The sequence below is a fragment of the Mastigoproctus giganteus genome, chromosome 2 (assembly GCF_048544385.1).
Source record: "Mastigoproctus giganteus isolate SK-2022 chromosome 2, ASM4854438v1, whole genome shotgun sequence".
In the NCBI taxonomy this organism is placed as follows: domain Eukaryota; kingdom Metazoa; phylum Arthropoda; class Arachnida; order Uropygi; family Thelyphonidae; genus Mastigoproctus; species Mastigoproctus giganteus.
Window position 1 is genome coordinate 143,830,016 of NC_143576.1, and position 13,477 is coordinate 143,843,492.

At 38.9% G+C, this 13,477-nt stretch overlaps 1 protein-coding gene across 1 annotated transcript in view; it reads left to right on the top strand.

Annotated features, from left to right (window-relative positions):
• The first annotated feature begins 3,752 nt into the window (after positions 1 to 3,752).
• Positions 3,753 to 13,477, top strand: part of LOC150089630 (uncharacterized) — a 50,132-nt gene continuing 40,407 nt past the window's right edge. Inside the window, exon 1 of the mRNA XM_090368697.1 lies at positions 3,753 to 3,873. The gene's annotated coding sequence lies outside the window, so the exon portion shown is untranslated. The remainder of the gene's footprint in view (positions 3,874 to 13,477) is intronic.

The following is a 13,477-nucleotide window of genomic DNA, read 5'->3' on the forward strand; positions in this document are numbered from 1 at the left end:
CTTGAATTTATTCAAACTACCCACCAGTACAACACCAGATGGGAGTTTGTTCCAACAGTCAACTATTACTTTCAGTAGAAAACAGACAGTGCGGTACATACGCGATATTGGAAACAAACTATAGAAGAACATTCCTTACTCAGATGAAACTGAAAGCGAATTCATATCATAATGTTAACAGAATTTTATTTTATTTTCCTTGCTTTTTCCCATTATATATGGGGGTCAGCGTTTTTTATTGTTTTGGCATGCAATTTTTACGGCCAGATGTCGTTCCTGACGCCAACCCTCACCCTTTATCCGGGCTGGGGATATGCGGTAGTCATTCCCTGACCTTCCTCATCCTCCGTATGTGGTGGAGGTCACGGGCTCGAACCCCGGTCTAATCAAGAAGCGTGTGCTACGCAATACTGCTCCTGCCCACTTGGCTACGGAGGCGCCTATAAAATAATAGAATAATGCTCCTATAATATTATTTACAAACACGTTATAGAGGTAGCAGGTAACATACAGGTTAAATATAATCTTCGAAAGACACGTCGATACAGACAATACAAAAAAAAAAAAAGAAATAAATTAACCGCAGCTGGGACATTATTTAGAATGTTATACTATATCAGGAAAATATATCCTTTTGTATAATTTATTGGTACTATTTAATTTGGAGATAAAGTCTGTTAATGCAAAATATTTTCCGGAATAATAATGAAGACGGAAGTGAAATTTGCAGATTTGATATTGCTTCCGCTCTCTTAAGAGGAAGCAACATATAATCTACAAACTACATCTAATTAAACAGATTTGAAACCTATTTGCTTCAATTTTCGAAGCAGTGTTCTTATCCATTGCTCGATGGACTGGAATTTCTTTCCATTTGATAAATTATTTATTGAAAATTAAGCTCAAAACGTTCCAGTTGTTAAAAGAGATCTGGCTAAAGGAAAAATTCCATACAAGAAAGTGAACCTTCATTTTCCTCTGCAATTTGATCCTGAATTGTGGCTCGATTTCGTCACAAGATTTAATCGTAATCCTATGCCAAACTCAGATCTGGCTCTACTAACAGAGCTCACCCAGCAAGAAGTGTTGAGCACCATTCAGATCACAAAACAACAGCTGATCGTCGCCATCAATTCTCTACCTGCCTTGTCAACCGCTGGTGATGATGGAGTTCCCCAATTCATGCTCAAATGCCTAAGTCCGTACATTATTCAGCCACTTTTAATTATCTTCAACCAGTTACTCTCGAACCAGATTTTCCCACAGCAATGGGAAAACTATCTTATCAAACCTTTAGCCAAAGTTCAGTCGCCATCGAAACCTAAACATTTCCGACCCATCTCCTCCAACTCCTCCAGCCTGCTGAAGCTCCTGGAGAAGACCTTACTCCCGATCCTCACCAAGCAGATCATGCCCAGTAATCCAGCCCAAATTCACTACTCCCTTCCAAACAGATCAACGATCACAAATCTGCTAGCCACAACGAATACTATCTTGTCAGCATTCGAGAAAAGGCACGAACTAGCTGTGACTTACTTAGACATTGAGGCTGCATTTGATGCCGTCCAAGTAAACCAACTAATCACTCTCCTGGAATGCCACTTCCAGACCACAGGGAACATATTATGCTTTCTCTCCTCTCTTCTGAATAACAGAGTTATAAAGCTTCATACAGGAGATCGCACCCTTACTAGATCCGTCACCGCAGGAGTCCCACAAGGAGGGGTCCTTTCCGGCCTTCTGTTCTCATCTATTATCTTCCCACTGGTTGCACATTCTCGATGTCTACTGAGCTATGCAGATGATATCAAGATACTGACTCCCATCATCCCTGGTCAAGACCTTGATCTGGTAAAAACCGAAATTAACAACACTCTCACTGCAGTCACATCTTACCTCTGCCAGTTCGGGCTCAAGATCAATCCTGCTAAGTCCGAATTCATGGTGTATTCATTGAAGCAAACTCCTTCTTCTCTCCAGCCTTCGGTCGGCAACACCCTCATCCCAATTGCATCCAGCCATCGTGATCTGGGCGTTGTATTCGACTCCAAACTTCGATTCAACGCCCACATAGACATGCTCCTCACACGTGCTTCAAGACTCCGGTGGATAGCAAAACAGCATCTCCTTCATATCAGAGATAAAAAGACAACCGTGAGGTACATAAGAGCAATCATCTTTCCACCTTTACTCTATGCTGCTGAAATTTGGGCGTCAGCGGCACCATCAATAAAGAAACCACTCTTTGCCACAGAATTCTGGCTCCTAAAGTGGGCCAACAGGAAGCACAACCTTCCAGCTCTGATTCACACCACGCAGCTTGCCAACTCTCTCGGGATTCCACGGCTTCCCACCTTAGTCGAAGACCAACGCCTCCTAGCAACAGTCAAGATGATAACAGGCATAATCGCAACACCTTCATTCTGGGATACCTGTGGCTGGAGGATCCCCCCTGCTGCCCTTAGGGCCAATCCCGAGCTCTACTCGCATTCAGCGCGACTCCATCTCTCGGACAGGTTCCTCCCTCAGCAGATGTTCAAGCAAACCCAGGCACTGGACGCCGACCTGAACAAATTCGCTATTGACCGGACTTACAGGAAAAAAATTATGTCTAGTAGGACTAATCTGCATTGACATGTGTACCTTGCATCTGTTCCTGTCTGATTGAGCTGGTGCTCTTATCTCAATGTTAAGTCAGCTCAATCAGACCTAACTCTCGTAAGGAGTTCTCTCCTTTGTATAAAATATGTTTTCTTCTGTAAAATTACCTGTTTTTGTAAATTAATTGTTCTATTTTCCCGGAAGTTTCGGGAGGTTGTAAAAATGTAAACCCCTGGCTTTTTGGCCGTGAAGGACATTAAAGATTATCTCTCTCTCTCTAAAAACAGCGTTCATTTCGTAAAATGTTTTTCAAATGTAAAGATGGTCATTACAAATTAAAAGTTGAAGTCATTAGAAATCAAATGTCAAAATCAGTGAGTAATAATCTTTTCTAGTTTCTAGTTCTCGTACTGCTCTTAATTTATTGTATCATGATCCTTATCTGATATCATATAATTTATCGTATAATGATCCCAAATGTTTCTTTATTTATTTCCTTTTTTTTTTTTTTGTAAACAGCAACATATTTCAAGAAAGCGAATTTAATCCAAAATAAAACGAAAGATGTTGCTCACTATCAAGTTAACCATGGAGATCAAATAAAATTAAGATTTTAAAAGAGTAGCTTTGAAATCAGATATCGGGAAAAAAATTAAGTAAATGTCAAGAAATGCAAAAATAAAGAGATTCTTTATTCAAAAATCCAAATAAAGCTGAGGGTAAAGGGACCTTTTTAATGCCTGGTTCGTTTAATATTTTTATGTCGGCCCGCACTCCTCTTTTTTTTATCATATCTTTTATATGATCTGATTCAAGTTTATTACTTTTTGATATTTGCTGTCTGTTCATTATCTTAACAATTTGCTTTATTTCTGTTTCCATCGTTTTCTTCTTCTCCCTTTCCTTCCTTCCTCTGCCTTTGTACTTGGTAATCCATTCTTGTCTATTGCCTCTCATTATGTTTATAGCGTTATGCTGGTTTCCACACGCCAGACTCCAACAATGTGCACATTTGTGCCACTGAACAGCGGGCATCACTCAGAGAGAGAGAGAGAGAGAGAGAGAGAGAGAGAGAGAGAGAGAGAGAGAGAGAGAGAGAGAGAACGATGGTCTGCGCATGCGCACAGCCAGCATCCTTGTTCTCTCCTCGTCTCATCGTGCACGGAAAAGCGTGTTTGCAACAGAGAACGACCTGGCTGCAAGGGATGGTTTGCGACCGCCACAAGAACAATGTTGGATGGAAGTAGGGAAACGTTTGCCAACGGCTAACAAGTAAGTAGTCACGTATGTTTTTTCCTAGCAAAATCGCTGTAAATATGCTTCTATAACTTACGCTTGCCATTAAATTGCTGTCACGGGTAGTATGTTTGCAAGGGAGGAGAGAGAGAAAGACACGGAGAACAGCGGGGTGGAAAGAAGACGTTAAAGGTCATATTCTAAAAGGCTGCAAGGACAAAGGGACAAATTTCTAAACGTGCCTATTTACGCACCATTAAACTCGGCCATATGTGGTTTGCTTTATTAGTGTTCCCATCTGCAAAGTGCAATTGCGGTTTGTTAATATCTGTTGGTGAACATCAACGTGTAGCATTTATCATTAGCAACAATCGCTAATAGCATATTCTATAGTTTATGGTAAACGAAACTACTTTTTTCATTCAATTGAACGTCCTACACTGCACTATCTCTCTCTCTCTCTCAGCAATTGTGTTTAAATTAAGGAACTACTTGTATAATCTTCAGGAAAACGTAATTATTATTTTAAGAAGAAATACGACTTCAAATACTATGATGGAGGTAGCCACCTCTTGTTGTTCTTGTATAAAAGGCACCAAAACTTTGACACGATAATCTGTTAACTACTGGTGCCATATTTGTGTATGTTCTGTCGTATCCTTTCTTGCTTATGTTTTCTTTCCCACTGCCTCCTAAGCGTTTAGAACTGATCGAAATAGAAAATTTTAGAAAATGGAACGCTCGTTAATAAAATATTTTGTTTTTAATAACCAAATATGTACGTGAGATTACTGATGCGTGCGACGAACCGGAACGGCGTTCCGATGTGCTTCGGTCCATTCCGAGCCCTGTTTACAACTAGAGAGAAAGTACAAATGTTATGTTTTAGTTGATTGTAGAGGAATTTTTTTTTTTTTTTTTGTTGCGCGGAGGTGCATGTTTGTGCAATTACACGAATATTTATGGTAAAAGTTCATGCTATTTTAATTTCAACAGGTTTCCTCAAACATTTTATTCAGAGATGTGAAGCTGAGAGTGAAGAATTTTACTGGAGAACACTTTTATATGCTCGTTGGTTAGGTACGTTTCAGAGGAGCAGAACATTAAGACTTATTAGAGTTCCCTCCCCAAAATGCACTCTTTATATGAGGGAATTTTCTCTTTTAAAAAAGAAAGGCTGCAATTTTTCACTCCAATGTTTGATCTTCATGAAAATAGAGAATCTCTAATTCAGTGATACCCAGACTTACTGACCGCACCGAGAACTGGTGCGGTTAGTAAGTAGATGTCAGAAACAACGTATCATGTCAATATTGTTTTGGCTCTTTTATGGACAAATAACCATTTTTTTAAATTTACAGTCTTGGGACACATACTTCTGAAATTTTATTTGGAATTTGGGCATGTGAACAGTCCACGAGTCCAAAAATTTGGAAATAATCGCTCAAATTCACCCATAAAATTATTTCCTCGCCTCATTGATGGAATTTGAACTCAGGTCTTTTTCCACGGGGGTATGGGGAGGACGATAATCATACCAACTGTGCTACCCATGAGTGCTCCAAAAAGGTGTTATTCACTGCTAAAGAAGATATGAGAGAGAGAGAGAGAGCATACTCAGACTTGATGAAATCAACATGGACCAGTATCGCTCTGATACACTCTCAATACCTCGTTGAGTGCATGCCACAACGAATCCAGACTGGGCTAAAGGGGGACCTATTTCGGTACCAGGTAGGTGTACCTAATAAAGTGGTCACTTAGTATATTGTTTGTATATACTGCTACATCAAAGTGCTTGTATATACTGCTACATCAAAGATTCCATTTCCTTGTACTGGAGATATAGTACAATATTCTGTATAGTGATTGTGAAACGTGGTTTACTCAATTATCACATAACATGCGGCCGTACTGAATGTGGTTTGGACAAATGATTTTATACCACTTAGCATAATCCTAATCTTTCCTTTTCTCTTTCAATTCAGATAAAGAATAGTGAATAAACTGAGTATAAATGATCGAGCTCTATCAGCTGGAAGAATTCAGTATGTGGCGATGGTTCATCCCATATTTAATATCATGCAGCTGATCAATCAATAATTTTTTTTTGGAAACATTATATCCAAAAATTATTAAGTGATGTCACAGGAAATTAATGAAAAAAAATTAAAAAGGATCGGTTATTACCGAGTCTAAAAATAGCGGCAGACCATCCACATCCAGAGATAATGTTCAGGCAGCTGAAGGGGTGTTTGGAAGAAGCTTCCAAAATCCATAAGGCAAAGTATGCGAAAGCTGAATTAAAGTATCATGCGTTGCAGAGGATTCTAACGAAAGCGCTGAAGTAGACACCTTCGAAACTACAATATGGTCAGGAACTGCCAACAGATGACTGTGATAAAATATTGGTGTTTGCGGAAGGTATATGCTTAGGTGGTTGGAGGACTGGCCCATCCTTTCAAGCAGTGTCGTGTGGCTAGATGGAGCTGTTTTTCTTTTTGGAGGGATTGCCGACTGGCACAACAGCATTACGCCATTACCCTATCTCCGCGATCCCGAGGAAACAGTTTAAAAGAACTAGATTCATTCAAAAAGTTACAGACAGTTTTTAGACTATTCATATTGCGATGATTCGATAAATGGTGAAAGATATCTTGGCATGCTGAAGAGTTTGTTTTTCCTGATGTAAAAAATGGAAAAACTCACAGCAGCTTCTCTTTAGCAAGATGAACCCCACCTTATTTCTTCATTCCTGTGTGCAATTGACGGGCTAGATGTCACTTTCCTAGAAGATGGATGAATAGAATAACACAGTTTGCGTCTAGGGTTGTGGGAGGTACTGATTTCACTCCAATGGAATACTTCTTGTGTGGCTGGGTGGATGTTTGACGAGCTGGAGTCTCTAACCGGGAATTGATTACATCTGTTTCTCGAGACTTTCTTTCACGTTCTATGACCAATTTAGCCATCCGATCAAGCAAGGCTCATGAAAATAGTAGTGGAGAGGCTGTGATACAATACATGCTAAATAGTATAATTGAGTGATGGTTTATACTAGTCGAATATCATTACTTCAAAAATAGGAAATCCTTTCCACTCACCATGTATATCTAAATAACTCGTCTTGGTATTTATTGCATTTGCACTACGAAAGAGAGAAGAAGGAATTGGGGAGGGGGAAAAGGCAATGCTCTTCCAAGCATTTCAAAAGGAAACATATGCTTTTCTCCTGTCCCAAAATTTCAGAAGAGAACTGGAAATTTAAAGCTGTATTGCTATAAAAGGAAAGAAGTCCCCTTCTCATATTACTGCTTCCATATGAAAATGAACAAATTAATGAAATTTGTTCATTTTCTTTTTCTCTTTGAAAAGACTGATGATAGGAAAGCAAACTTTGTACGAGAGAAATAAATTTAAACCATACTTATTAAAACACATCATTGAGCAGATCCCTTCCTATGAAAGGAATGCAGAAATAAGGGAACTGAAGAAAGAGGATGGGGAACTGATCATCATCACCTTGGAAAATATGACAAAAAGTATCTCCTAGATGCAAGGGATATTTTCAGAATCACCGCTCAGCCTTAGAGGAATTTCTCAGCCCTCTTTTATCCCCCGCGATAGTATGGTGACTACACCACTTGTCTAATGTATAGAAAACGTTAGATTCGATTCCCTTCCCCAAACCGGAGTGATTTAAGACTGACTGTCAGAGATAGAAGGAAATTCTGAAGAACTTTTCAAGAGTTAGCCAAGTTATTTGGTCTTAAATGAAGATAGACTTTTTTTTTCACCATCTCCAGGTTTTTCACCTTGCAATCAGTGAACGAGATCACAGAATACACAAAAATTTATAGACAGGGGAAGACCAAGACTGTCAAGATGTGTCTGAACTAAAGTCCTGCATCAGATTCGGTCATCAGTTAATTTTGCGTTTCGAGGGCTTAGTGCGGTTTCAGTTTTAGAATATAAATGATTCGACACAACAATACTAGAAATAAATAGGTTAAATGATAAACTAATTGATTTTATTTGTTTTTCTAAAGTATTTTAAAATTTTTTCTAACATCACACACTCTCTCTCTCTCTCTCTCTCATTCCCAGGTGTGAAAAGGAAAAAAAAATAGGCATCCTTATTATTATTTATTTATTTTTAAATCTCAGACTGAAATTATGATGTTTGCAACTTTTCATCACTAATGAAAGTGTTTACACCGTTAATACCGGACGCCTGCATTATATCTACAAATAAATTTATTTACAGAAAAAGTAATAACATGTGAACTCAAACCTTTGACGTTTATGACAGCTTCTACTCTCCATGGAACACTCTCCACCACTTTTTTGTAAATGTCCACCGATATTTTCTGCCATTCGATCTTCAAAGCAGCGACAATTCAACTCTGATTTTTGGGCAGTCTCTCCTCACACACAACCGACAATCCAATTAACACCAGAGGTTCTCTATAGGATTGGGGAGGGCTCTGAGCAGGCCAGTCCAACTTTTCAACCTCATATCCTCAAACCAGTCCGTCAACGTGAGCATTATCCTGCTAGTACAGGCAAGGGTCTTCCTCTAGTTGCTGCCACAACGTAGGTAACGCATTATTGTCCAGGACGTCCAGCTAAATCTCAGCATTCATGGTTTTGCCCAAAGCAACCAATGGTCCAAGGTCAAATGATGAAAAACAGCCCAAGGCCATCATGCTGCTTCCATCAAATTTCATTGTCAGAACGATATAGTCCGGAAGGTAGCGTTCTTTGGGCATCCACCACACCCAGGCACAACTACCAGATTGGCAGACATGTACAGTTGTTGTTTTAGGAGCATCCGCGACTAAGGCTTTATTGTATATATTGTGTATATTGTCTGTAAGCATGGGTTCTGAGGTTAATTTTCAGTTTTCTAGACGAAAAACCTGAATTTCCGTGAGAAAAACCATGCTACCCTCGCCTGAGACCGATTAACTAAGCCCGTTGTGAAAAAGGCCTATAAAAATTCCTCACGTCATCGACGGAACTCGAACTGAGGTCTTTTCCACCCGGTGTGGACAGACCATGTACCGTGAGTCGTCACTCCAAAGCACAACTTTCCACTGATCTAAGGTTTTTTCCAAGAACTATCAATGGATGGGGTGGCCTTAGATGAAGTCTTTACATGGTGGCCTTAGATTGGAATGATTATTGGCTTGTGGACGGCAACACGACCGTGGTAACCCATATCATGCAACTTCCTGTGCACTGATATGGTGCTTAAACGTTTCAATCGTTCACTGTGTGTGTGCCAAAGGTTCTCCTGTCACGTTTCCTCAGCTTTGTATGTTTTCCAGGCGTTTCGTGACGGTTTCAGTACTAGTCCGCTTCCACTTCCAGATCACATCACTAATTGTCGACCTAAAGATCATCAGTGCTTTTTTGAAATGTAACGTAAAGACCGATTGCTAATGTGAAACCCTATTATCATTCCACGCTGGAAGTATGTTAACTCTAGCGATCGCCGCATCTTATATTCACAATCGCACTACTGTCTCCTCGAAGGCGTACGGGTATATTTATAGTCGTGTCTGACACTTGGTCTGTGGGTAGGATGTGAACGATCAACGGAGGGGTGTCCGAATATTAATAGTAAGGCATGGAGCTACAAGTTATGAAAGTGTTTCCAATTTCTAATTGTTCAGTACTAACTGCTGAAGAGAAGAATTGAAAATATCATTTTAAATATATGCTGAAGAATTGAAAATATGATTTTAAACATTTAAAATTTCTTAAAATTTGTATCTTAAACGAATACTAATTATTTAAGTTGGCATTCCTCGCTGGGAATTTAAAATTAGTGTATAATTTAAACTTATCGTTATCCATACAAAATCGTGTGTGTTTTCATTTTTAACTACTTATTAAAACTATTTTTAACAAGTATATATTCAATATAATAAAAAATAATGAGTATTTACAGTTTGAAATCGCGACCTCCTAGTTTAAAAACTGTTTTGAAGCGATTCATCCGACTCAAGATGGCAGATGACATTTTAGGACATACTCTTTCCACTGGTCTTTTTCAAATACTGTATATTCCTTTCCTCTGTGGGGTAACTGGAGAGATTTAGTTCTTGCTCTCCCTACCAGCTGCTTAAGTTTTCAGCAGCTGAATTTATAGATCAAGAAACAAGACTTCGGTTTTCCTCGAACCAAATGTCCATTTGGAAGTGATTTATACAATGTAATCATTTTAAACGAGAACCCCTGAAAATGTGACTTAATTTCCAATAAAGGAGTGCTGCTAAAGATGTGAAATTTACAAGCAACAATCTTTGTTCCTGACGTTACTTAGTTTGTCACAAAAACGTTTAAAATTATCACTGTTATCATTGCAACACAACCGAGCTCGATATGTTCGAAAACATTGCCTGCAGCTGTTGGAACTAACGTTGGAAATTATGTCGGATGTATTGATTTTCAGTTCTTCCAGAGCGCTGTGTCAAGCATTGTGCTTGACATAGCCCTCACAAAGATAAGTATAATTGACCAGATGTTATCTATCGAGTGTGGTGGCCATGTTCCTTTTGAAATTATGCGATCTGCAAACAAGAGGGACAGCTGGCAAAAGACGCACACGAATTGTGACTTGTTGCAGTCTTGCTTAAACCAAGCTTTAAGAAACTCCTCAGTGAGCTGTTTCAGGAATTCATAGATTATATTAATGCACCCTAAGAAGTTATAGGGTCTGTGAAAAATATGGGCCCAAAAGTCCTGGGGCAGATCACTGCACTCCGATCTTCTTAGGATGTGACTATTTCCAGGGTTTTCACAGCCAATGAGATGAAACCAAGCCTCACTGCAGAAGAAAGTTCAGTCTATCTAAAGGTCTTCGTACACTTTTTCCAGCACTTTTTCATGCAGCAATGAGGAAATTGAAACTGTTTCCTAGGGAAACAGTTTCGATTTCCTCATTGCTGCATGACAACTTCCGTATGATATTCCCTTTTGCTGTGCAAGCTTGGACTTGTCAAACTCTTCCTAACCCGTGCTAAACGCTCCTCAGTCACAACAGTGTGCAAAAGGGACCCACAACGTTCGGTATCGCAGGTTTAGATGACTCCTTACGCCATCGGACTTGCCTACAAAAAAAAAATCAGGTCGAATTATTTTAAACGACTCTGTTTTGAATTGAATTAACATTACATCATAAGCACATGCTCCTCTATGCTGAATGCCATGTTTATTTACTACTAGCACTGAGGATGTGCATTCCAAGTTTCATAGGTTATCTACAATTGGAGAACCTTACACTAAGTAAAGAAAGTTACTTATAAATTCCATTTATCCAGCACTCTTTTTACTCAAAGCTATTCGCATTTTCATGCATTCTCAATTGAAAAGGATCACCTTGTATCGTGGATTTTGCTCATCTCGAAGTCGAGTTTCGGCTGTTGACTATTATTATTTATTTATTTTTTTTTTTTCAGTTGATTGCAAGTTACAATCGCCCCTTGTACGGCATGCAAACCAGAGGGGTATATTTACAATGCAGAGGATAAATTTACAAAAATATTTACAGTTTAGCGATAAAGGAAATATGTGTATTAGTATAAAAATTTTGTACTTCGACATTTAAGGCAGCAAAGTTAACATTTGACCACATTGTGCGATTTCTTAATCTCAGTCGAGTATATTTTGTTTGAGACGTGTCATGACAAATAGGATAGTTTCTAATGTTTCAGTAAGACAGTGTATAAAAATATTTAAAACAACGCTTTAGGCTATTCTTGAATCACCCACAATAAACTTCATGCACAATAAACTTCATCCATAATAAACTTCATGCACAGAAAATATGTGATTACTTCTAACTTCAAGGATATGATCCATATTTCAGGTGTTGAACACTTTCACCTTAACCAAGAAGACTCGAAAAGAACTGGTTTCATGCTTTCATTTATAATTAAACAAGAAGAAATCGCAGAAAAGTTTTTCCTGTTTCATTATTTTACTTTCTTGGAAATTAGAATATGACAATGGAACTATAATGAAGTTCAGAAACTGGAGTTCGTGGACAATAATTCAACAATTCGCGTCAGAGGCTGCAGAAAAATGGCTTTAATCGTCTTAATGTCATTTCTTCTTACTGGATATAATTTTTCTTAAAAACTTTCTTGTGTTAAGACAATTGCACCTGAGTTTTTTTTTTTTGAGACTTTTGGTACAAGCTATTCTCGAGAGAAAATCGTTCTGTAAGTGAAATTTATATTCAGTCTATTACAAACTAGATTAGCAACAGAAAAGTGAGACTCGTGTGTTCGACTCAAGAACCAACTACAAAAACCAACTGTGGTTATATTGATTCTACCCAAATCTACAACTAAGGAAATCGTAATAATAACTGCAATAGTTAGAATATTTTATGTTTTGAAAACAAAAATGCGATATGAGTTTAAATTGTTTAAAATTGCGTCGAAGCAACTAGGGCCCTGAGGCATCGGCATATCGTATCTGTAAACTGCGGGTACCAAGGAAAGAAAAACTCTTTGGAGAATATTTTCGTGGCACACGTTAGATTTCATGATAGAGGTGGGTCAACATCTTAGTGCCACAAGCCACTTAAACATTGTTCCCTTGTGACAGGCACGATGTCACAAGGCACAGATATAATAATATCCGTGCCTTGTAACATCGCGAATAATCCCAGGAAGCCCTCGTGTGTAGCACAGTTGGTAGAATCGCCATCCTCTCCATACCGAGTGGAAAAAACCTGTCAATGATAGAAGGAAATTTTATGGGCCTTTTTTCCCAAGGTAGCTGAGTTAGTTGATCTCAGGCAAAGGTAGCATGGTTTCTTCTCCCGCAAAATCGGGTTTTTCGTCCAGCAAACAGAAAATCGACCTCAGAACACACAATTTACAGACAATATACACGGAGCAATATGGCCTTAGTCGCTGATGCTCCTAAGCACTATTATTCCCAGGACTATGAGGGTGACTTCATCATATTTCATACCGAAAGATCTATTGGCTGCAAAGGTTCGCTGCCATCTAATCCAAGGCAGTTGCGGGATGCGATGAGGTCGGCACGGCCAACATGCCTGTGGAAAGATTTCGGCACTTCATGGAATGCATGTCTCGATGACTTCAGGCTGTTCTCAGACTGCCGGAGGCGCTACTACCTTTTAAAAAAAAACTGTCATATTAGTGTTACTCGACAAAAATCTCATCCACCCATATTATTATGTCCATAAATGGCATGTGTTCTCTAGTTGGTTTGCCTGTTTTGCTAGGCGAAAAAAAATGAATTTCTGCGAGAGTAAAAAAAAAAACCTCGATGTCCTTGCCTGAGATCAACTAATCAAGTTCAGAGAATCCTGAAGGAAAGATATGGGGGACAGGAAGTTCAGGCAGCTAGAAAAGACCATAGTATCCTATCAGTGATTTATGAATCAATAGCCTCTAGGAACAGGGAGGTTATAATCACACTGTATAAAGGCATTGTAAGACCCCAGTTGGAACAGTGTCCAAGTACGAAGACCTTATTTAATAAAAAGATTTTGAGATTCTTGAAGGAGTCCAAAAACGGGCAACCCGCATGGTGATATCTGCAAAAGGCGACCGTATGAGGAAAGACTTCGATTATGTGGGTTAAAGGT